Source organism: Rhineura floridana, chromosome 5 (genome assembly GCF_030035675.1).
Source record: "Rhineura floridana isolate rRhiFlo1 chromosome 5, rRhiFlo1.hap2, whole genome shotgun sequence".
Taxonomy (NCBI): Eukaryota; Metazoa; Chordata; class Lepidosauria; order Squamata; family Rhineuridae; genus Rhineura; species Rhineura floridana.
This window is the reverse complement of record NC_084484.1, coordinates 114,396,854-114,423,164: the sequence shown is the minus strand read 5'-3', so window position 1 is coordinate 114,423,164 and position 26,311 is coordinate 114,396,854. Positions and strand designations below refer to the sequence as shown.

Genomic DNA, 26,311 nt, shown 5'->3' with positions numbered 1-26,311 from the left:
GAAGCAAAAGCCATTCTAGCCCATATGTTTCTTTAAGTCTGTCTCTGCTGTGTCCCCATGACTACATCTTACATCTTTACACCCAAAACGTAACTAAACATAAACCATATGGTGAAACCCCATAAGTGCTGTGGTCAACTGGGCCTCTAAGGGAAAGAAATTCCACAAACAGAAATCCACTACAGAGAAGCTCCTTCCCCTGGTTCCCCAACAATGAGCTACCCCCATTAGTGGAAACACAAGCAGAGCCCACATGTCATTCTCAGAGCTCAGGCTGGTTGCTATCGGGAGACAGATTTCATCAGACACCTAGATCCCAAGAAGGGCTTTATATGTTAGTATTAGCAAAGCCAGTTGGATTCAGCAACATATAGGCAGTCAATGCAGATCCCACAGAATAGGAGTTATATGACATTGCACAGAAATGCTCATCAGTGTTCTCACAGCTGCATCCTCCACTAGCTACATTTGCCAACTGTCTTCAAGGGCAGCCCAACACAGAGTGCATTACAGTAGTCTGAATGGGTGGTGTCCAGAGCATACAAAACTATGGCAAGCCTATCTCAATCCAGGAATGATGGTAGTTGGTGAACTGACCATATCTGGAAATAGGCCCTCCTAGCTACTGAGGCCTCAGATGACAAGGCTGGATCCAGAAGCACCCACAGGCTACATACCTGTTCCTTCAGGGAGAGTGTGACTCCATATAGAACAAGCCAAACACTCAATTCCTAGACACAAGACCTGCCCAACAAGAGTTTCTCCATCTTGTCACAATTCAGCATCAGTTTATTGGCCCTCCCATTACCACCTCCGGGCATCTGATGAACATCAACACAATTTCATCCAGATCAGATGATATAGACTATAGAGAGACAGAGATGAGTATCATCAGCATATTGATGGCATTGAGCCCCATATCCTCTGATGACTGAACCTGTGTACTTGCTCTTGCGCCTACCCTTTCCACACACAGTCCCCACACACTTATACAGACCACACCCAGTCACCACTCATACAGCATACATAGACACTACACACTCGCCACACATACTGACAGGTAGAGCAGAGGCATACACACACATTCAAACAGCCCTCCCCCTCTTCTGTTGATCAGTCCCATCCCCTTCTAGGAACAGAGGAGCCTATCTTGCCCCAGTGCTGTGATGGGTTGGGAAAAAACACTGTTTTGTTTTCTCTCCCATTGCAGCACTGGGCTGAACCTGTCCTTCTAGCCCATTACGGCAATGGAGCGGGAAAATGCTGCTTTTTCTCCCCATTGCAATGATGGGCTAGGAAGAGAAGATCTTTTCCTCCTAGCCCAGTGCTGCAATGTGGATGGAAAGTCTCCACTTATCTTGCAAAGGTGCCTCTCCTCTCTCTGGTGTGACGCCATTAAAATAAGGCCTGAAGGACCAGGAAGCAAGAAGGCTGCCACCCCTGCTGAAGACAACCCTGCGCTAGCTGGACTACCTCAATCACCATAATAATAATAAACTTTATTTCTACCCCGCCCTTTTTCCAATAGGACTCAGAGCAGCTTACAACTAAAAACAACACCAATTAAAACATAAGGCAGCTATGGGACAGAAGGTTTGTAACCACCTGCTTTCTGTTTTGTTTACAAAAAAAAAAACCTCCCAGACTGACTTCCAATTTTTTATTTTTGTTTTTGGTCATGCTGTTAACATGGTATCACCGCCACCCGATTAGAAACAAGAGGAGCAAGAAGCTGGGTTTTACTTTCCCAAGTCCTTTGGCAGCGCCACTTCTCAAATGGACTCTGAAATGGACTCTCCTGTCTGCTGGAAACAGACTGGAGGAGGCTGCCAGCAGCAACACTGCCACCGCTCCCATCAAGCCAGAGCAGCAGCAATGTTTGTAGACAGGAATCACAGAGGTGGAGTACTGGAACTGGCTCGTTTCTCCACAGGCTCCCCATCAACTAGGATTACGCCACTGCCGTCATCTAGCAAGCCAGGGGAAGGTGCCTCTCTTCTCTTCTGTCTTCCCTCATAGCAGGAGTTGCATTGCAGAGGCAGTCAGCCTTGCCCAGCTCCGCCTGTCAAAGCGACAGGCACTTAGTCGGTAATAAATAAATAAATAAATATCAGCCCATTTCTCTCATGAGTGCATGCTACAGACCATTTGCTGAAAATTGACCTGGAGTTGGAGGCAGAACTTGCTTTAACTTGTTAATTCGTCTCCAATTAATACCTTTCGATATCTTGACTGCGTTGTACACTTAGTGCACTTTCTCTGTCATTTTTTGCGGGCAATTCAGTTCTCTGTCGTTGGAGGCATCCCAAAGGAGTCACTAGATGATAATACCACACGGGTGGCCCTACCATTACATCGAGTGAGGCAGCCACCTCAGGCAGCAAGTTTGGGGTGTCACAAAAGGGCAGGAAATGGTTAGTTATCTAATTTGTAATTATATTTTATTGCCAGGGCCAGGGAGAGGTGCTTGTGCGATTTTCTGCTCCTCAGATACCAAAACAGCTTCAGTGTCCTTGCAGGACCGGCTCCAAAGGGCGGCCAGATGAGGCCCTGGTCAAAGGGCCCCTTCACTCCCCTTCCACAATTCGTGGCAGGATTGCTGCTGCAGATCGCATGGTGAGAGCTTCGGAGCCCCCGAAATTCCCTTGCTAAACCTACCTTTCTTGGCTGTGTTGTGCGGTTGCATGCACAGCGCTGTCCTTGACCAAGATGGCAGCCGAATTTCCCTAAGGAGCTGAAGCCTCTGCCACCATCTTGGCTGATTGCATGCATGCGTGCTACATGCGCGCATCCCTGCCATGAGCCATGATGGCGGCAGAGGCTTCAGCCCCTTAGGGAGACTCTCGCAGTGCGATCTGCAGCAGTAATCCTGCTGCAAATCATGGAAGGGGAGTGCCAGGCCCTGGGGCAGGCTTGTGCCCAAGGGCCCTGGAATGTCTGGGGCTGGCCCTGAGTACTGGGCACCTTGACTTGAGAGGTGGGGAGGAACAGGGAACCATTTGATGCTCTGTCTCAGGCTGCAAAATGCCTTGAAGTCCTGCAAACACCAACCAAGAAGGAAAGGGCACAGGGCAGTGATGAGCATCTGCTTTGCATGCAGAAGGTCCCAAGTTCAATCCCCAGCATGTCCAGGTAGGGCTGGGAAAAGAATCCCATCTGAAACCCCCAGAGAGCTACTGCCAGTCAGTGTAGACAATACTGAGTGAGATGGACCAATAGTCTAACTCAGCATAGGGCAGCTTCCTGTGTTCTCCTGAGTTAGACTCTGAATGAAAGCCAAAAAAGGGGAGTTCAAGAGAGTCAGGAGTGCACTAAGCCTTTGAATGAACATACTTTACGAGTATTAACAAAACTGTGGCAGAATTCTATGAAAATTTTTGGTAAGGAACAAGTTCTGTACTGGTAACGCAAAACCCACATCGACTCAGTCCCTTAAGACCAGTACACTGATATATTAGAAAGTTAACCACTGTGGTGTTTACAGCAGCTACTGAAGCCTTGATTATAAATCTGGATGATGTACAGAAAGAGTGAACCAATTTGCATGATTATTGATGGCAAACTAATTTCCTGTGGTAAAACAGAGACTTCAGCCAGTAAGAAATGTACTTCATGTAACCTTTTAAGTGTGCAAAGTACTTTGGATAATATTCAGTTTAAATTGAAAAGGTTTTTCAAAATCAAATGCATGCTAAATGAAACAAAATTTGTTTCTATTACTGGAGTAACCTCAACATCTCTCAAAACCAGCACTAGAGCTCTTGATTCCTTTAATCCAAAGTCTGGGGCAATGGCCATATTATAGGTGCATTAAAATGCTTTTAACTTGATTGGATTTTTGAGAGGACTGAAAGGTAAGCAAGCAGATATATATATATGTCAGAAAAGTCTGAAAATTGTGATTCTCTGTTATTCATGACATTCAGTAGAGAGAGAGAGAAAGCTAGCAGCAATGAGAAAAATACATGTTCAGGATTGTAAATTTTGCTTCAGGGATTTCCAAAACAAATTAGCAGGCCCATTTCCATTAGTCCAATGCACCCCTCCAAAGAGAATATATGGCTGCTCAGTTTAGTTTCTTGATCTAGTTTCCTAGCTCTCTGCCTATCTGTGGCTTTGTTTGACTCAAGGCTGTTTACTCACTTGTGGAATGAGAAGCTGGAGAACTCCATGAACAAGGAGAACCATGGAATAGCCCATCCATGGACAGATTGACACAGGGTGCTGAGAACATATAGAAGAGCACATAGAACCACTAGTAAGCTGTTGATAACAAAAATGATAGTCGTGCAGCTTAGCATGCACATCACATGTCAGTTTAACCAGAAAAGCTCATAGTGGTGGCCAGCCAGATGCAAAAGTTGCATGTGCCAAGCTGACAGCCAACAAGAGGAAGAAAGGAGGGCAATAGGGCTCAACAGATTCCCTTCCCACATGCACGAGAAAGGATTATGCCTCTACAGTTTCCTCCACAACAGTGTTACAACACGTGTCCTTGGGAACCTGAGTGTGTGAACCTGCCACCCACATGTCCCATGAAGCACACCTCCTTGAGAGGAGGGGGATATTTTGCTAGGGATAAAACAAGCTCTTTGCCCTGAAATGTGCCTAAATGGTGCGTGTATAACCCAAGAAATGCAGGTCCAAACCAGACTAAAGCAAAGCTTTCTTTTATTGAGAGAGAAGAGAAGAATAGCATTACAAAATTACAGGGTGTGTGGCAGCATCAATCATAAATATCCTAACCCATTCATAACTTTAAACTAAAGAGATCAAAGAGCCTTATTACTATAAGGAGTGATAGGTAGGAGAGATTACCTATCCTAGGTGCAGGAGTGGACAGCGGAATACAGCTGAAGTGGTGTAAAGGAGCTCTGCCCAAAAAGCAGGAAAGAATCTGTTTGCCTCAAGGCTTGTGCCGAGACACAGAATCCCTGCCTGTTCTGTCCCTGCAGTCCCTCGTTGAGTTCTTTGAGAGTGTAATTACACGTGTTGGAGCTCAGATTGCCATTCCCCCCCCCTTCCAGGTCTCAAGACTTGCTTTTTAAAGACACTTTTTCTCTTCCAATTCCCCTGAAAAAGGAGGGGTCTGGGTATGAGGTGATTTCACATGCGTGTGTGTGCATGTGCGTGTGCATCTAGCCAACCCTGAGAAAACTTAGTGATTTCTTTGAACAATGGGATCATTCTGCTGGGCCTGAGGGAAGTCTGCCAAGGAAGAAGATAACATTTATTTCAGTTTCTCTTGGTTATTTTTGTTGCTCACAGGATGGCCTTGTGCTGTCCCCTCACAGTACCTCAGGAAAGCATAACCAGCAAGACAAGGGGGTGTGGGGTGGGAATTATGCTCCAGGGCCTTGCACCTCCTTGATTCCACTTGAACCAAAATGCGGTTAGCCAAGAAGTTGTAACAGTATCTTTTACCCAGGATACTACCGTAGTTTTACATAGACGTGCAATACACTTTAATAACAAACTTTCTGCATTGTGACCATTGGGCACCGAAAATGAATCGTATATAAATCTGAGGTGGATACTTTCCCATTATAGCTTAATCTTTAATTGCCCCAGAATTTATTTTCATAACATATATTGAAGAAGATTTTTTGAAAAACCTCAAATTAGATATCTCAAGTAATTTACATAGAATATCACCTATAATTTAGCAAGCACATTATTGCTTTGATGAGCTACCAATCAAGCTTTGATAGAATTAACTGCAAATCAAATACTAGCTTCATGTATCAACAGATCTTTCTTGCAAGAAAATCTTGGAAAATGAGTGTTATAATTACTAACATGAATCCCATTATAAAACATAAAATATATGATTTACAGAAGATAAGTAGGCAGTCTATTGATTACCAATGAGTTTTACCGCTAGTATTGTGACTTGCTACTAAGTAGATTTTGTCCTTGATTGCAGTTTTCCAAAAGTTATTTGCATACTCAAAGTAACCAGTGAAGTTCCTTGGAGCATTTGGTTGCCATAGCTAAATGCTAACATATATGGGAAGAAAAATATATGCATTAAATATAAGCCCTGGGCTCCTACTGGGAGGAAGGGCAGGATATAAATCCAATAAATAAATAAATAAATAAATTCACAATTCTAGGAAAACGCCCATTGTTATTATGAGCAAAGAATAGACTCGTGCATTCTACAGGTCTGACGGAGACTGGTGTGCTATGAGTAAAGGTTAAGTTGTGCATACACACAAATGCACTTGCACATGTGCATGCACATGCACACAATCCATCTTAATTAAGGATGAGCCACCCAGTGTCAAGGACCATTTTTGTTTTCTCATTATAATGGTGTGGTCAAGATAATTACAATAATTTATATCTCACCAGCAAAGTGAATGGCAGCCATTCAGCTATGTGTGAGACAATAACTGAGTGGGATAACATTGGGCTAAGAGCTAACCTTTCCCCTGAATATCCCCAGTTGTTTGGAGGGAGGGGGACAGGTTTTGCCTCTCCCCAACAATTGTGCTGAGTACAGACAGTCCTACTTTTGTTCCATTAAGCTTAAAGGGAATCACTGAGAAATGGGCTTGTCTGCACAACCCTACCTCTCCATCATTCTGTATGGCTCAATCTGCCTTCCATTTCAAGGTCATGCAGAAGTTTCATGCAACAAGGAGAGAAACATTCAGAGCTGTTCTATTAGATATGATTTCTAACTAAATGGCAATGGATTTTTTACTCTCACAAAACATTTACAATACTGTTTTCCAGGAGCACTCCACAATGCTCAATTGCTAAAGTAAGCCTGTCTGAACTTCATGTCCCTCCCCATAGCTTACAAAGGAAGGACACCCTCTTCATAGCTCCAAAATGTGGGGACTGGTATCTTAGTAGAAAAAGGGGGTAAATGTACATGTTACAAATGATACCAAAGAGAATGCTCCAGATCTTCTCAAGGTGGGCTCTGGCATCAACGTTGACTTACAGAGCTATGCTGCTCTGGAAGCCTGGCTAAAGTTAAGCAGGGGAAGTTAACTGCTGCTTACTGGAAATCAGTGCTGAATGTCAAATAATGCATCATTTGAGCTTGCAGAGGTAGAGCAAAATCTGCCATAGAACAATCAAGGCGTATTCTGAATTGGAACATGCTGCCAAGATGAACTCAAATAAATTAAGTTGTTTGTAGAATTACCACCATTTACATTAATTAGTGTGCAGCAGATACTATCTGTGCAGGCCATCAGAATGCATTAACGATGCATTATTTTACATTACATGGTGTCTAACTGAGGGTAAACAAGCCAAAATGTGGTACAAACCTATTTACCACACAGAAATTAGACTAGCACTTAGGCCAGATCTTATTTTCTCAGATTTCCAGCATGCATTTATGCTACCCAATAAAGAATCAAATGTGACAGTAATGCTCAATTGGACCTGTGCCAAAACACTTGAAGTTGAGGCTCTCCCTGCTTTCCATACATAAATTGATATAGCAGGTCCTCAGCTTTAAGCCACTACTTTTTAAAAATCATTATGAATTAAATGCTAATTCTGTTTTTAAGATGGTCTATTTATTTATTCATTTATTTATTACATTTATATACGGCCCCATAACTGAAGCTCTCTGGGCGGTTTGTGTGATGAAAGAGTAGGACACCCTATTTAATTTTTACTGTACTGAACATACATTGTATTCATGTAAAAAAAGAGGAAAGAAACAAATAAGCCTTTCTGGGCTCTCCAGCAGCTAATTCGCATGCGTGTTCAACAGCAGGATAGAAAACCCCAATTATGACAACACATATTTGCCACTACCACCACAGGGTTGTCATAATAGGAAGTGAAAGAAGCAAGGAACAAGGCAAGGTCAGTTGAAAGAGCAACTGGTTTTCACTAGAGGCTGGACTGAGGATCATAGGATGAGAGGACCCATGCAATTTGGAAAATGTCAGCCCCTGTTTACGTTCCTCACACTGGAAGACTAGAACTGCAGTTCCCTTAGATGAAGCTTCAGAAATCAGGACTGGTCTTCCTTTAACTGAACTCTTTATCTTCTATCCGATTGCCAAGCTGCTGATATCTTACATTAGTGCAGTCAATGTGATACCCTCCAGATGTTGAACTACAACTCCCATCATCTCTGACCATTGGCCAAGCTGGTGGGAGCTGATGGAAATTGGAATCTAGCAACATCTGGGCTCCTACTGGGATATATATATAAATAAATAAATAAGGAGGGTACCACAATGACTACCACTGTCTTAAACAAAGTACCCACATAGTCTTCCATGGGGTGATGCTCTACCTTTGGAATGTCCTCCCTACAGAAGCATGACTAGTGCCAACTGTACAATCATTTGGGTGTCAGGTCAAAAACTGTCTACAGTATTTGCCCAGGCATTTGAAAGTTTGGCATTTTATTCTGTTCTGATATATTTTTATGTGCCTCTAATTGTTTTTATGTTTTATTATATCTCACTTTTGGGGAACTAGATCCAGCCAGAGGGCCAGATCCAGAAGTGACCTAACCTCTGAGGGCCACTTTGACAGATGTGTGGAGCCACCCACCTGTTAATCACTTGACAAGCAACGGCCACAAAGGAAGATTCCTTTGCAGTTCAAGCCAGGGTTGCAAAGGAAGGATCAGGAATACACGTAGAGTGTGCACCTAATCCTTCCTTTTGAATCTGGCACTGCAGTTTTACCTGTCCCAGGCCTGACATCACAAGACATTAGGTGATGGACAAGCGGGCATGGTTTTGGCTACACCACGTTGTGGGCCAAATGGGGAGGCCCAGCAAGCTTATTTATTTATTTATTACATTTGTATACCACCCCATAGCCGAAGCTCTCTGGGGGGGTTACAGCAATTAAAAACATTAAAAACAGATATACAAATTTTAAAACACAATTTAAAAAATATAAAAACAATTTAAGAACACATGCTAATTAGGCCCACAGATCAGGTTTCCCTGCTATCTGATCTAATAACTCAGGCTGTGCTTGCAAAAGATGTAACTGTGTGCAGTGTTCACTTCTGTGAGAGCTTCAGTCTCACAAGTGGAAGCAGGCAGCATCCAAGTCAAGTAGACAGCATATAGGACTTCGGACAACTCTAAGGACCCCTGCTAAGACAGCTCCAAGAGAAGTTGTCTCCTCAGAGAGGAGCTAGAGTGACCTGAACCTTATTTAGGCCAATAGGCTTGTAGTAATGTGTATAGTGGAACAGACCAAGGGATTTCAAAAGAAAATCACCCTGTGCTTTATAGATTACAGCAAAGCTTTTGATTGTGTACATCATGAAAAACTATGGAATGCTTTAAAAGAAATGGGGGTGCCAAAACACCTAATGTACAATCTATACTCTGGACAAGAGGCTACTATAAGGACAGAATATGGAGAAACCCGATTGGTTTCCCATCGGAAAGGGTATGAGGCAGGGGTGTGTTTTATCACCCTATTTATTTAATCTATATGCAGAACATATCATACGGAAAGCGGGATTGGACCAAGATGAAGGAGGTGTGAAAATTGGAGGGAGGAATATCAATAATTTAAGATATGCAGACGATACCATACTCTTAGCAGAAACCAGTAACGATTTGAAACAAATGCTGATGAAAGTTATAGAGGAAAGCACAAGAACAGGACTACAGCTGAACGTCAAAAAGACTAAAGTAATGACAACAGAAGATTTATGTAACTTTAAAGTTTACAATGAGGACCTTGAACTTGTCAAGGAATACCTTGGCACAGTCATTAACCAAAATGGAGACAACAGTCAAGAAATCAGAAGAAGGTTAGCACTGGGGAGGGCAGCTGTGGGAGAACTAGAAAAGGTCCCCAAATGCAAAGATGTATCATTGAACACTAAAGTCAGGATCATTCAGACCATGGTATTCCCAATCTCTATGTATGGATGTTGGACAGTGAAAAAAGCGGGTAAGAGAAAAATCAACTCATTTGAAGTGTGGTATTGGAGGAGAGCTTTGCAGATACCATGGACTGCAAAAAAGACAAATAATTGGGTGTTAGAACAAATTAAACCAGAACTATCATTAGAAGCTAAAATGATGAAACTGAGGTTATCATACTTTGGATGCATAATGAGAAGACCTGATTTACTAGAAAAGACCATAATGCTGGGAAAAATAGGAGTAGAAAAAGAGGAAGACCAAACAAGAGATGGATTGATTCCATAAAGGAAGCCACAGACCTGAACATAGAAGATCTGAACAGGGTGGTTCATGACAGATGCTATTGGAGGTCACTGATTCCTAGGGTCTCCATAAGTCGTAATCGACTTGAAGGCACATAACAACAACAATTGCATTTTATGTATTTTAATTTTAATGTTTTTGTGATTTTTATTGTGTACAATTTTATTATGTATGTGCTCAATTTTATTGTAAGCCGCTCTGAGTGCCCTATTATAGGGTAGAAGGGTGGGATAGAAATATTTTAAATAAATAAATGCCCCATTCTGCCTAATGTTGGTCCAGCCCTGTAAAAGTAATTCTTAGGATGGTGCTTGTGGGAAGGAAGAGAGTACTTGGGAGTATCATTAGAAGCTAAAATGGTGAAACTAAGGTTATCATATTTTGGACACATAATGAGAAGACATGATTCAGTAGAAAAGTCAACAATGCTGGGAAAAACAGAAGGGAGTAGAAAAAGAGGAAGACCAAACAAGAGTTGGATTGGTTCCATAACAGAAGCCACAGACCTGAACTTACAAGATCTGAACAGAGTGGTTTATAACAGATGCTATTGGAAGTCACCGATTCATACGGTTGCCATAAATCGTAATCGAATTGAAGGCACATAACAACAAACAACTTTGTTATAAGAATGTTTCAGTAATGTAATAACTTGTATTTACAGCTGGTAACCATCTACAGTATTACTGGCTGTACTGTACTGGAAGCAGCCTTGTACATTGTTACAGTGATTTAATATTTGCAAAAGAAATTGCCATATGGAAACAGCTGCATATATCAATCGTAAGAAAAATTCTACACTTGCAAAATAACTTATTATCACTCCTACCAAAGAAAGTACATGTATAACAAGAACTGAGGAAGACATTTAGTTGAAATGGATTTGTATCTACTAGTGTGCTGTTACTCATAACCTATTCATGACTATTTTATAGACTTTAATTCTTTTGGACTTCTTCATATTCTATCTTTATATTATTATTATTATTATTATTATTATTATTACTGAGTTCAATACAGCCTTTGGCATATTGTGGGTCTTTATTATTCTTATTGTGCTTCTGCTTGGACCCTCACACATTGTAGGTTCATTCAAATTCTGTACCAGCCATAATATTTTCTTCAAACGGGGACTCTCTAGCTAATTGGGCAGTTAGGTGAACTTTTAAAGTGGAGAGAACTACAAATCCTCCAACCCTCTGGAGCAGATTTCAAGGTTGCCCGGGAGGCAAGGCTGCAGGGGAGAGGAGGTGAAAGTTCTATCACGCAAGTGGAAGTCTGTTATGTGAGCAGAATATTAGAGGCTATTTTACAGAATAGTCCACACTGCGTAATCTGCAACTAATGCAATTCACAACAGCAATCTAAGCAGTGTAACTAAATGGTAGTTTTTTTTTCTAACTGGGTCATTAAAAAGGGCCAGTCAGATATATGGGAAAAATTTGAAGTGATTTGACAGATACCTGTGCAGGAAAATAAAAAAAATCCCATAGAATGTTGTCTTTCTTGAAAACTGGATTATGATTTTCTATTTTAATATGTCTCACTGTATCAGCATACCATAGATATGATTTGACTGTCTGTAATGGATATAAGTAACCTACTTGGAAAAAATAATGCGATTCTAAGTTTTGGATTTTCCAAAGGAAAAGGTTCCATTTATTTATGCATGAAGTAGTTGAATAAATACAAGTACAGTTATAAGCAACTATTGGAAATATACTACATATCCTGCAATTTGATACCTCAAACAGATTAATTTCAAATTCCTCTGGTTTTAAGTTCTTCCTCTTCTCCTTTTCCACAGAAATGATTTGATTCCATGTTAAACTTTTCAAAAATAATCAGCTGAATTTCAATGGAAAATGACAACATAATTAACCCTATCTCTGTGATTGGTTTGACCTCTTACTGAGACCATTAATTTACTTCATTTCATTTCATTCAATTGGCTTGCAATCTGGTTTTATTTTACATTTCTCCAATGCACCCATCCCCAAAAAATCCTTGGCTTGAATTTTTTACTGTTATTTAACAATAAATTGACACAATCCAGATAGCAAATGTGTATTTCACAGTCATGATTGTCAGTATTTTCTGGCTAGGTTTGCAAACATTCTTGAAGCTGCTGACAGTTGTAAAAGAAATGATTAAATCAGTCCTTTTTAATTACCCCCAAGAATTTAGGCATCATGTTAGTTTTAAATAAAATACAGGGTGCTGTCCCATGATTACAATGAAATTAGAATTTATGTAATGCTGAAAGCACTTTTGATACATAAGCTCAGTAATGCAATAACCCTGTAATGAAGGTTAGAAATTTATTATTCCTATATTCCTGATGAGGTACTGCATGAGATATTCACACTTGTCTAGCAGTTGGCAGACTAGTAGATATCTGGATGATTTGAAGTAAATCAGGAATGATTCCTGATTCCCAGTTGCTTAGCATTGACAATAAAATGACCCTCTTTCCCTTTCACCCTGTAAATTATACTTCTGAAATGAAAAAAATATCTTAGGATGGGAAGTAATCAGGAATAGATTTGTGTGTGTAAGAACTGAGTGTTTGGCTGTGTTCTGGAACTCAAAACAAACTCCTCAGCACAGAATTCTTTCATTTTAAGTATGTGCCTTTTTGCACCCGGCTCCAGTTACTGGAAATCAGGGTTCTTGTAACAAAAAAAAGTAGATCTTGCTCACCTGAAGTTTGCCTACTCCTGCACTAGTCGCTATGCAAGATCAGCCAGGCATTCTGCTGCCACCAGACACTCCATTCTCAGTTTCAGCTGTTAAATCTGTGCACTGGTTTAAGCTCTTAGTTATTTCAACGGTGAGGACTCCCCCACCCCCTTTTCATTGTGAACCTCTTTGAGAATAATAATAATAATAATAATAATAAAAAAGTGGGTGATACGTTTTCCAGAGAAATATAAAATGAAATCTAACACAAGAGTTAAATGTCCTTACACTCATTAAAATCAATGGATAACACCCAATGTTGCACTAAATGACCCCTGCTTGTTCAACAGGGCTTCTCCTTCCTTTTCTCCCACGTGCAGCACCTCCTGCATGCCAAATTCTGCTCCAGAAGGTTGGGAGAGAGAAACAGAAAGCCCCATTGTGCCAATGGAAGTCCATTGCACAACTGGGTGGACATCACCCAGTTAAGCATGAGGCTTTAAAGGGTTGTTCTTTCTCAAAACTGTAATTGTAACCAAAGACAGAATGTCAGATATGTTAAATTGTTTTAAAACTCTGACTTTATTGTAATATTATCACCTCATAATTCCGTTAAACTCATAAAAATAAAAAAATGGATCCATGTAACAAAAGAGACTACATTCTCTTCTGAACTGAACTAATTGAAAGTGTAAAATATATATGAAATGCCAAGCAGTATTTCAACAAATGTACACTTAGATCTTGTAGGACTCCAAGATTAAAAGTTATTCTATTTTATGCATCAGTGTATCATTCTTTTCACTGCCAATTCTTTTTATTCCTACAAAGTTTTCCTGATTAATACCAATACAACTGCCAAAAATATGTCTGAAGAGACTCATCTGTTATGTTCCCCTTGAGTGTGCCATACCTTAAAGGGGAAAGAAAGATTTCTTCTGACAAACATTATTTTAATTATATATTCAATAAACATTTTTGTATTAACACATATATATACACACAAACTTTACTTAGCCAGTAATTATATGACAGACAAAAGTCTACAAACAGCCACCTAAATTTCTACAAGTATCCATCATATCTCTTTTGCCACCTCTTAATCTGTGCATTGTGACTTCAGTTCCATAGCTTGATGAAACAGGCAGCCAGAATCAATAAGAGCATATTCATATTCAAACCTGGAATTAAATGGATGTTGTTTGTGCAATACTCCAATACAGCAATATGAGATTTATAATTCACACCAATATTTTATTGCTGGCCGGACCTGGCTAAGACTGTCCTTGAACAGTGGAGTAAAAGAATTTGAAGCTTTTAGCTTTTTTTTTAAAGGACTGAAGAACCACCATCTCATAAAGTGAGACAAGGTGCTTGGAATGGTTCGGGCAACCACGTCTGTTCTGGATCCTTGCCCATCTTGGCTAGTGAAAGCTAGCAGGGCTGGGACCACCGGTTGGGCCAAGGAAGTGGTTAATGCCTCCTTGAGGGAGAGAGTAGTCCCTGGTAGCCTCAAGGAGGCAGTAGTGAGACCTCTTTTAAAGAAACCCTCCTTGGACCCAGATAACTTGAACTATAGACCGGTGGCGAATGTCCCTTTTTGGGGCAAGGTTTTGGAACGGGTGGTTGCCGGCCAGCTCCAGGCGCTCTTGGATGAAACCGATTATCTAGATCCGTTTCAATCCGGTTTTAGGCCCGGTTTTGGCACCGAAACAACCTTGGTCGCCCTGTATGATGACCTTTGTCGGGAGAGGGACAGGGGGAGTGTGACTCTGTTGATTCTCCTTGATCTCTCAGCGGTGTTTGATACCATCGACCATGGTATCCTTCTGGGGAGACTCGCGGAGTTGGGTGTCGGGGGCACTGCTTGGCAGTGGTTCCACTCCTACTTCGCGGACCGTCACCAGAAGGTAGTGCTTGGGGAACATCACTCGACACCATGGACTCTCCATTGTGGAGTCCCTCAGGGGTCGGTCTTGTCCCCCATGCTTTTCAACATCTACATGCAGCCGCTGGGTGCGGTCATCAGGAGTTTTGGAGTGCGTTGCCATCAATATGCTGATGAGACGCAGCTGTATTTCTCCTTTTCATCTTCTTCAGGTGAGTCTGTTGATGTGCTGAACCGTTGCCTGACCGCGATAATGGACTGGATGAGAGCTAATAAACTGAGACTCAATCCAGACAAGACCGAGACACTGCTGGTGAACGCCTTCCCTGCTCAGATGGTGGATGTTCACCCTGTTCTGGATGGGGTTACACTCGCCCTGAAAGAACAGGTACGTAGTTTGGGGGTTCTTTTCGATTCTTCCTTGTCTCTCGAGGCCCAAGTGGCCTCGGTGGCACAGAATGCATTTTACCATCTTCGTCTGGTAGCCCAACTACGCCCCTATCTGGACAGGGACGACCTCGCCTCCGTTGTTCATGCTCTGGTAACTTCAAGATTGGATTACTGTAATGCGCTCTATGTAGGGCTGCCCTTGAAGACAGTTCGGAAGCTTCAGCTGGTGCAGAACACGGCTGCCAGACTATTGACGAGGATCAGTCGGTCTTCGCATATAACACCTATTCTGGCGCGTCTGCACTGGCTCCCTATTTGCTTCCGGGCGAGATTCAAGGTGCTGGTTTTGACCTATAAAGCCTTATACGGCGTGGGACCTCAATACCTTGTGGAACGCCTCTCTCGCTATGAACCTACCCGTTCACTTCGTTCAGAATCTAAGGCCCTCCTCCGGGTACCAGCTCATCGGGAAGCCCGGAGGGTGGTTACTAGATCTAGGGCCTTTTCTGTGGTGGCCCCTGAGTTGTGGAACAGCCTCCCCGAAGAGGTACGCCTGGCGCCTACACTTCTATCTTTCCGGCGCCAGGTAAAGACCTTTTTATGCTCCCAGGCATTTTAATCTTTTAATTTTCTTAATCTTTCTACTTTTAACATGTATCCTTCTTAATTTGTGTTGTATTTCGTTTTTGTTGTGCTTTCTGTTGTTTGTTTGTACATGTTTTTGTGATTTTTTACTATGATATATTGTATTTTATCTTGTTTGTTCACCGCCCTGAGAGCTATTCTGCTAAGGGCGGTATATAAATTGAAATAATAAATAAATAAATAAATAAAGCAAAAGATAATTTCTCAATATATTTCAGTGGAGTTGTTGTGATGAAAGCCAAACCCCCAGTCCTTGGCCCCCTTCAAGAATCTCTTCTTCATCAGATAGAAATGAACAAAGTGCACGTGGGCTAAAAACAAGAAGTCATTTTGGTGTTAAAGTTGACGAGCTCGAGGAAGGGAGGGGCACAACACTTTGATTCTCTTCCCATTCTTTCAAAGTCCTAAGTACTAAGCCCCTTCTCTATGGGATTCAATCTACTGCAGGCACCTTTTTGGATAATTGATTGTTTCTCCTCCACATTCATCAATCATAGCCCTTCTAGGAATATACCAGAAAATGGGGTGCTTTTGTCTTTGTCTTCATTTGCCACAGGAATCTCTGTGGTTCCCTATGGCAGTCCCAGTTTTGCTTGTAAGTTACTGAATCTTGTAAGATATTTTGCTTGTAGGTTACTGAATCTTCCTTAGAGACTTTACCAATCGAGGATCGGAATACTGTTAGAAATTACTGTTTTTATTTTAATGCACCCTACTATGTCTCTGTTCACTTATTTGAAGTTTTAATAAACATACTTCAAATCAAAAGCCTGATGATGACTAAGTATTTTGTCTAGCCACAGGATTGTCTCAGACCTTTGTCCATGTTCAAAACCTTTATGGAGAATTAAAAGCAACCTACTAACCTTCTCAAAAGTAAACATCACAGTTATGGAACTGAGGTTCAGGAGGGTTTACATGGTCAAGACAGAGCCGGAATTAAGGAGGAAACATCTCCCAACCTGTTCCACTTTACAAGAACAGCAGGAGTGTGTCTTTCTGCTGTAGGGGCTTACTCTCAGATAAGCATACACATAGCATTGCAGCCTTAGGCACACAATGGGCTTGTGCTACTGCAGTGACACTGCTGTCTCTACTTGAGCATATCACAAATTATTTGTGAAAGTCTTTTCAGTCAAAAACTAAGTATTTGCAATGAGACATATTATAGCTGCTGTTTCACTGTAAACAGCACTGGACTTGGTACTGTGTACCATATTCATTCATTCATTCATACTTATATGCCACCTTTCAGGGCAAAACCCCTCCAAGGCAGCTTACAGAAGGCAATTAGTTTTATGTAAATACAGGATAATGTAGTTCCATATAAAGTATATATAGCAGAGCCTCTCAGCTGAAACAATATCTAGGCATAATGGCACTAATTTCTAAACCATGGCTTGAAACCATAATGTGAAGCTGGCTTGCAAACCATGGTTTGGAGGTTAGCATTAAATAATTAGGTTGACTGATTCATCACATAATACATTAGGGATAGCAGAGTCCCAGAAATGAAGGAGAGAATCAGCACATTTGGGGGTAGGAGGAACAGAGATTATGAGGTCTGTGACATTTTCCCAACCCTCCAAATCATGGCTGGGATGATAATTTGAATTAAACCAGTGTAGCTATCATGGTATCTTTGAGAAACATCACATGTTTGTCAGTATAGAATGTCCTCCAACTAGCTAGTATTTAAAAGAGTTATATCCATTGTAAAGTTGTTCCATGAGTATGTTAACCATATTAAAAATTATGGATCACCTAATTCTAGGTTAGTAAAGATCATAAAGAGTATCAGTCTTTGTTAATTTACAGGCAATTATTACTACAACTACAAGTATAATTACTACAACTACTACCTTACTACAAACATTATTGCCACATTATGATCAAATATAAAGACCTAAAAGCTACATTTTATAAGGAAGAACAATTATTTACTGGAATGCATTGCTACATAAATGCCTTTCTCTGTTTCTGCCATGAACTTACATAGTTAAAATTTGGAAGAGGAAGAAATCATGGGTCTGGTTAAGGCTGGAGGTGGAGGCCATTGGTTCCCATCCCATATTTATACCCCATTGACTCATCACCTTCTGCAGAATTTTGTGTCTTTGTGCTACCATGGCTGCTGGCATATCTTATGAATTGCCCACTAAAATGTACAAACCTCGGACAATATTTTCCAAAGCTCCATGCGATTTCTTATTTGTAATAATCATGTTTAAAGGCCAGAGTGGTTTCCACTGAAACAGCACTGCATAGTGGCCCATAAGATTTCCCTTATAGTGTATACCCATGGAAAGCCAATCCATGGTTATGTCATGAAGCAAGCCCTACCATGGCTTCACTAACCCCACATTTCCATGCTGTAACGTGATGTGCTTTATGATTTGTTTGTCCATGTGGCCAGTTACTATGCACAACCAGCTCTGCACACTGATATAGCTGTCACAAGCAAGCCATCATCTGAAACCACCCTCAGACAATAAGTTGTGCAATCTGTCCTTCAGGACATTTTAATTAAGTCACTGATGTTATTTCAGAGGAGTTTCAAAGTAGTAAACAATATGACAACATAGCAGATTTCTTCCCCAAAGGTTTTTGCTTTTGAATTTGAATGAGCAAAATGGATTGTTTAGATCAGCTGGTTGCTAGGCAAACTTTTCCCCAACTTCGCATGGCTCTGTGCCTACATTTGCAATGACAGGAGCTATATTTAGATCTAATTTGAATGTGACACCAGGCTTGTAAAAAGCAACAACTTTAACCAAGCAGAATTCCACATGGCTGGTTTGCTTTTATGCTAGATTTTTAGCATACAAAGTCAGTATACCTGTATAGATCCTGCCTCAATGACACACTCGGCCTCATGATCCCCAGCTCCATATGTCATTTTCAGCTCAGGAGAGACCTTGTAAAACTGGGATGGGGACCCTGTGGCCCTCCAGATATCGCTGGACTACAACTCCCATCATCCCTGGCCACTAGCTGAAGCTAATGTGGGTTAGAGTCCAACAGCAGCTGGAGGGCCACATGTTCCCCACCTCTGTTGTAAAGCCTCTCCTGTGTACAAGTAAGCCCTCCCTGCCACATGTTACCTCCTTCCTCACTGGGGAAAGGGGGCAGGATATGAGCTTCCTTTCAAGTTGTATCTATCTCAAAGACCCAACCCCAAATAAAGTCAGATATTTTGACCTGGAAGAGTTTGCATTTCAAGTTCAATCAAAATCTCATACCATCACTTGTCATAGATATTGAGCATTCTAATGCTGCATTCAACAAGATCCCAGCTGTGTAGAACCCTACACAGGTATATCCCCAACGTAATGTTTAAGCCTTGTGTGATCATTACACTACAGAAGGAACTCAGACTCAGTAGTAAGTAGGGATGGGGGAGAATATCCGCCAAAATCGGACCTGGCACCGGATTCCAGCTGAATTCGATAGTTCTCCATCTTTTTGAACCAGCACTTATTTCTTGCTGCAGGCTGTGGCTATAATCGGCATGGATTTTGCGGCTGTGGCTGCAAAACGGCAAGAATTTATTCTTTTGAACTTCCCCCCCCCCCCATTTTACATTGAGTTATTTTGGTATCACTCTGTAAATGGCGCGTTTCCATTAAGAAGCCAGTGTTTCATGCCCTTGTGAATCAACTGCTTGCCAAGCCCCAGGCATTGCTAACAAGGAAAAGCAGCTTCAGTTAGCCGATTTAAAACCACGTTTCATCGTACTTGCAAATACCCATGCTGCAAAGCCTCCTGGGTTCGTTCTTTAGCCCCGTTTTTCTCTGCTCTCATGCCCTCTCACTTCCCCAAATTTTAGGAACCTTAGTATTTTACAGAAATGTTCCCAATGAAGCCAGTTTTGAATCTAGATCATCCTAAGGGTAAAGGGTAACCCGTTCATGAGCCTGACACCATTTGACTCCAATCAGGTAACCTCCGAGGCTTTTGCTTTGGAATCCAGAAAGCACTTGTTGCACGAGGAAGGGGAAGCTGTTCCTCTCTTCCCAGAGGGTCCTTTGGGATCTGCCCTTCTTTGGTAAAGAATATATGAACAAAGAACACAGACATTTAACATACATTATAATACCTTGAGACCTCCATGGCTCCTGACATTGATACCTACACAATTTTGGCCACCGCAAAAAAAAAAACCACATTGAATCACCCAAAAATGTGCAAAGCAGATTGAATCAGCAAGTGCGAGAACAAGTGGGAACAAAAAAATGGTGGATCAGGATTAAAAAACAGACTATTGGAACGCAAGCGGATCAGAACCATGCAGCAAATCCCATGACTAGCGCTAAGCAAAATGCAGTTGGGCAATTTGTGATGGGCAGAGGAACATTTAGCAATAGCTTTTTCTCCTCTTCGTTTCCCGTCAGTAAAACACAGAGCAAAGCTAAACATACAGCAGAAAGCCATTCTTACATTTCAGGGGGGAAAGGACGTAGAACTATTTGTCATTGTAGTTCCAAGGTGGTCTCTATTTTGAAAAAATTGTTTGACTTCTCATAGATTGTACTTCACAGTCAAGAGTAGTTTACATTTAGATTTAGCAATTATTTAGTCTCAACTTTTAAATTATGGTTCTGGGCGAACTTTCCTTTTCCTTTGCACACAACTATAAATTCTGCAGTTCTCATAGAGATTACTCCAACAGAAGCAAGAATACTGCCACTCAGGTTTAGCATAAGAATTGGGATTCTGTTTTCAACTCACTGGTTTCCTTTGTCTTGGAGAAAGTGTACTGGTAATTTTCATAGCGAAGGCACAGGTTTAAAAACAATGACAATGAATGCAGACATTTGCTAAAGGACCAGCCAATATTTCAACACCAATAGCAACTTCAGAGATTTTTAGTGAGTAGATAGTATGCTTGGGGTGTAGATATGCAACTTGGGGTGAGTAAAAGCTTGAAAATATGCATATTTATTGTACACACCATAGATGTTTGGTAATGCAGTAAGACAGATTCAAAATCAGCTCTAAAGTCATGCACAATCACTTCATAATCCAAGAAATGTGAAAACTCCCGGGCCGAAACAAGAGTTCTAAAACTGTCACACACAATTCGAACACTTTTCTACCTTTAAGCAACCGAACAGACATTCAGTTAACCAACATACCTGTTCCAACGTATAACCATCTGTTAAAAATTATATCTTCAATTATCTAAGAAATCCCAGACATTTATTCAGTTCTCCTATTCCATCAATTCATTCTTAATTCAGCACCAGTGCTGAGGACTAGTAAAGGATGGGGAAGCTGCAACCCTCCCGCACAAGGTCACTGAACTATAGCACCTATCATTTCTAACTACTGGCCATGCTGGCTAGAGCTGATGGGACTGAAGGCTCCCCATCTCTAATTTAAGGTATGAACATACATGCTGTTCATTCTCTCATTTCATCTTTTTGTGCAAGAACTGAGATTTTGAAAACTATTAAAACAAAGCACAGAAGCAGCACAGACCTTAAATGAAAACATTTTTTGAGCTTGCACAGACAGCCATTAAGAAAACCAGCACAGGCACAAAGAACATATGCCTCCCTTCACACTTCAGTTTTATCATGTGGAGAATGCAAAGCATACTTTATATAGCCAGAGAAACAATGAATGACATGTACCACTTTACATTATACAGTATATCTCATTCAACAGAGTCACAAACATGGACTATCTTAAAGGTTTCTATCAGGAGTGGTCAATAAGGGAGGGTAGTGCCGCACCACCACTCTCCTAGCAGTAGCATCACTGCTGCTTACAAGGATGGTGAAGCACTAGTGCACCTGCACAGCCATGCCCTTGCCCCTGCCCTGCCCTCTTACCATTCCAATAAGCAGCAGTGACATTGCTGTCAAGGGCAGTGGCGTGGCTCTACCCTACCGCACTGCCCATTCCTAGCTTTCATAGCTATATGATTAAAGAGCCAATCAGAAGATAAAAGAGTTACTTGCTTGTGCATCTGTGGTCAAAAAAACTAAAAATGAAAGCTTGTTGAATGTACCAAAGGACATTCATACTTTCTTTCAACAATAGAATGCTTCCATTTACCTTGACCTTGTCCACTGCCACGATCACTCCATACCATCAGAGTTACAATTAAAATCCACGACATCCACCCAGCTACTCGCAAAGTCCTTTGTTCTTCAGCCATTGCATTATTGGACCCTATAGAGGAAAGAAAGAAAAGGAATGATCACAAGGAGATCATCGCACCTATATACAAATTAAACTTTCAAAGACAAAATATATCCTTAGAGTTCACCTCTTTTTTGTTTGCAAAATGTCAGTCTATGCCACAGTATGGTGTTGGATGTGTGGCTGCCCTTTTAAAGTAATTTGTTAAGATTTTTCAAAATCTGTACCAAAATAATAATAAAAATGAAGTCAAAGAACTACAATTAGAATTAGTACAAAACTAAAAATTCTGAAACGGCAGATACATCATCTTTTTAGGGGGTACGTAACTATCACACACAATAAAATCATTCAGTTATGTACCTCTTACAGGCTGTTTTTACACTGCATTTTATTCTGTTATTCTGATGATTTCTTACCTGATAATTTGCACATTGTATTTTATCTTTCACATGATGTACAAGCTAGTTTCAGAAATCTTGTGGAATATAGTGCAAGTTTGGTACTAATTTTCATGATAAATAATACCAGAAGTAATCTGCTTGCAAGTTTGGGAACCTGGAAAATCATGGTAGTTTTTTGTTAGCTGCAGCCGCTTATGTGACAGGCATCCCAGCATGCAGTGTACTCCCACCCTTCAGACATGCAGGGGTTTTTTCGCCTGATGAAAATTGCACCGGTATTCTGGCTTATGCATGGGTAGCAGCAGCATTTCCCACACAAATTCCTGTGTCTATACAACTCTAAAATAAAAGTCAGATGCTAAAGGGAGAGGAGTTGCATGGCAATGGGATGAGATCTTAGACCTCCCACACAGTGAGGAACTACAGTGGACATGTGCAGAATGGGTCAGGGATGAAAACAAGATGTTGTTCATTGGAATCATGTGAAAGACATTTGCATGAAATGCCAATATATCTGAAAAAGCTACTGTTCCTTAATGCAACAGGTACTGCAATGTGAAAGGAATTTTAGAAATCAGGACAGAAGTGTTACCATTTAATCAGTTAAACTCATGCAATAAGTGCCATGTCTGAAAGCAGCCACAGTCCCTGACTATTTCCATTTCCTTAAGGAATCACACTAGCCTGGCTATAACTTCTCAATAAGCATTTTCAAAACGCAGCTGGTGAAATGCAAAGCTGGACTTAGATTGTTATACACTGGCGCTGTCTGAACACAGATTCCTGTGTCCTAAACAGTAGTGTAGTGGCAAATTCATAGATCCTTTCATGTGCCATCAGGACTGGCCTCACAGGCCAAATTTAACAGGTGACTGGGGGCACCCACTTGTTGATCACATAACATCATTATCCAACCCACTTATCAAAACCCTTGCAGGGGGTTCCCAAGCCACAATATCTTGCTGGCAATCAGATGCTTGAAAATCACTGCACATGGGGCATTGCTTGCCCTGCGCTCAGCGCTTCCCAAAGCACCAAACATACAGCTAGCAAAGTGGTTGTTTTGTCCCTACCCTCCATGGGGAGAAGGGGACAAAAGCTGGCATTTCTGCAATGGTCCCTCTTCCACCTGATCTGCAAAAAGCAGGTTTCTTTCCCCAGTGATTTGCACATCAGCTGAGAGGAGATGCCTGTAAAATACAAGGGTAATTGCTTGACAAGTGTGTCTTTCTCCTTGCACAAACTCACTGCAGCCAAAATGGAGGGTGCACAGGGAGAGAGAGAAAGAGGGCTAAGCAATTGTTTAGCGGCCCTTTATGTTAGTCAAAGCCACACCCCTCCCCCCATTTTTTGCTGTGGACTTGAGAATGAGATCCTTGTTAATGCCTTCTCCCACAACAACAGACATCCCTAGGAACCGGTAAGCATGAAAGAGGGGAGTGTTAGCTACTAAGAAGAGTCTTCTGTGGCTGACTCACCTCCTTTCACTCTGATTGGCTCTAATCAGAAGGAAAGGACAAGGAAGTGTGTTAGAAGACTCTTCACAGTGGCTAAAACACTCCCCTTTCAGGCTGATTGGCTTGTAGAATGCTGGAGCCATAGGGACCTTGCTCCCCAAAAAGGTAAGGGGTCTAAGACCCCCTGAGACCCTAGATGACTGCACCCCTGGTCCTAAACATTTCATTTAACTACAGGTGACCTTTCAGTACCACTATTTCTGAACTCACAACGTTACCAGTGTCCATAAACTCTTAGAAAAGTACTGGTTTTAAAGAAATACGAACCAATTCATTAATCTGGTTTGGACAGACACATTTTTATTAGTAGGAGTATAAACAGACATATGGTGTTCAATTAGTTATTTACCTACGTTGGGGTTTTAATGAATGCTGGTACAGATAATTTTCAATTTTCTCCTTATCTGCTGAAAGCTGATATTTCATAAATGCCAAATTGCTGTCTCTACATCCTTGCCAGTTTTCTATAAATATCAAAACCTCAAATTCATTAAAATTGATTATTAAAACTACATGGGATTCACTGTCTAGTTTTTGTTAAACATATCTTTCATTTGGGAATATTAATGAGCTGCTGTAAATGGTGTTCCAAAGCATCATCTGGTTTGCTTCCTGGTTCAAGGTAAAATATATATGTATCTTTAGCATTTCTTAAAAATTCCCATTTTAGTGTATGCCCTTAGGCTATGTTTTCCGATTGTTGCCTTGGAACAATAACAACAAAACAGCATAGCCTGTGGCATTCTAAAAAAGGCTGCTATACAGAGGAAACAAATGACAGCCTGCAACAGCAGTAACATAATTTCATAGTACATGTAATTCCTCCATCAATTTAGCCAGATCTGGGGGCAAGTCCAACACCCCCATGCTACCTCTTTTCCTCTTGTACCTAGGTTCACTTTCAGTCTCCTGTTTACATTAATGCTAGCGTGTTTGTACTTACTCTCATTCTTCCAGAACTGGAAACTAGCTTCAAATAGCATTTCCATTTTTGGCTTAAAAGACAAACACTAACTGTATTTTGACAACGCAGGAGAAAGTGAACTGCAAACTAAAAGTGAAAACATGCACAAGATGAGAGAGCATGCAAGCCCATGGTTTGTTGTTTCCAATTCTCCAAACATTTTGGAGAATTGTGTGAACAGGACCACGAGCTCTCCCTAAGTGTTCAGGGCCTCACATAATTAGAACTGCATGAGGGGTGGGCTGGAGGATGTTCGCTAGCCATGCTTCCTCCAGTTCAGCCCCACCACCTGACCCCACTGGCACCCATGTGTTGGAGGACAAACGCCTGCAGGGGGAGCCTTCTGTACTTAGGTAGACTTAGAATCCTGTATGGGGAGCTTCAACAAACATGTAAGACTCCCACTGCAGACTTTCATCCAGGTTGTACATGGTAGGGTTGCCAGGCTCAGGGCCTGAGAATGATTCTATATCTTTAAGAGAAGAGAAGATTCAGCCAAGTGCAGGTTTTCTTGCAATACTGTAATGGGAAAAACCACAAGGTGAAATTTTTCCTTTCCCCTGCACAACTTTTAAAGATACAGAGGACTTCTCAGAGACTGGGCCTGGCAACCAAGAGGTCTTCTGTACCTTTAAAAGTTGTGCAGGGGAAGGGAGAATTCCACCTTGTGGTTTTTCCCATTACAGTGTTGCAAGAACACCTGCACTTGGCTGACTTTCTCTTCTCCTAAAGATACAGGATCAGTCTCAGGCCCTATGCCTGGCAACCCTAACATTCTATGTTTTAGCATTTCTGATGCATTATTGTTTTATTGGTTTAAGTATATTGTTTCATTTTTAATGCTCTGTAAACTACCCTGTGGTTTTTGACAAAGGACAGTGACAAACAACAATGTATTAAACATTATACATTTTGACTGAAAAATTTGCATAGGGTAACTCATTGTTTCATCCAATATAACTAAAGTTCTCACCTGTTCATTGCATTTCCTTTGAATTCACAGCATTCATATTAACAGTAGAGGCTGGTCCACTAGGGCTATTGGGGCACTTTTTAAAGAGAAATTCCCCAGCATCTCAGAGCCACTACAATCTCACACACATGTTATACTTTCTTAAACTCACAGAGGCTCATGAAGGCATTTATGCCAATCACCTTTTCTCTGCCTAATTACCCTCTGGCCAATCAGCTCCCTGCACCGCTCAGCCAATCCTAATTCAAAAGCATAGCTATATGGCAAAGAGATCCCCCCATCAGCAAAAGAAAAAACAGAGTGATATAAAGGACTGTGACCTCTTGAGCCATATGTGGAAGTCTCCCACTCCATTTGTTGTTATGAGGACTACCCAGCAGAGCCACTTAAGCAAATTAGGGAGAAGTCAGGGCTGTTTCAAGAACAGCTCCATGTAGTAGCCTTAGCTTATATCAGAACCATAAATTTGTTCTGAGCATATTTAGAGCTGTTTCCCTGA

At 41.3% G+C, this 26,311-nt stretch overlaps 1 long non-coding RNA gene across 5 annotated transcripts in view; it reads right to left on the bottom strand.

Moving 5' to 3' along the window:
• The window catches only part of LOC133385910 (uncharacterized), a 422,451-nt gene extending 396,439 nt beyond the window's left edge, over nt 1-26,012 (bottom strand). For 2 of the 5 annotated variants that reach the window (XR_009763008.1, XR_009763007.1), the window contains exons 1-2: nt 25,813-26,005; nt 21,868-21,984 (exon numbers count right to left, since the gene is read on the bottom strand). This is a non-coding gene — a long non-coding RNA (uncharacterized LOC133385910). Of the gene's footprint in view, nt 1-1,659; nt 2,063-4,143; nt 4,225-21,867; nt 21,985-25,812 lie in introns of those variants that run through there. The other 3 variants (XR_009763006.1, XR_009763005.1, XR_009763004.1) reach the window with 3 other exon arrangements.
• Between the last annotated feature and the right edge of the window lie 299 nt (nt 26,013-26,311).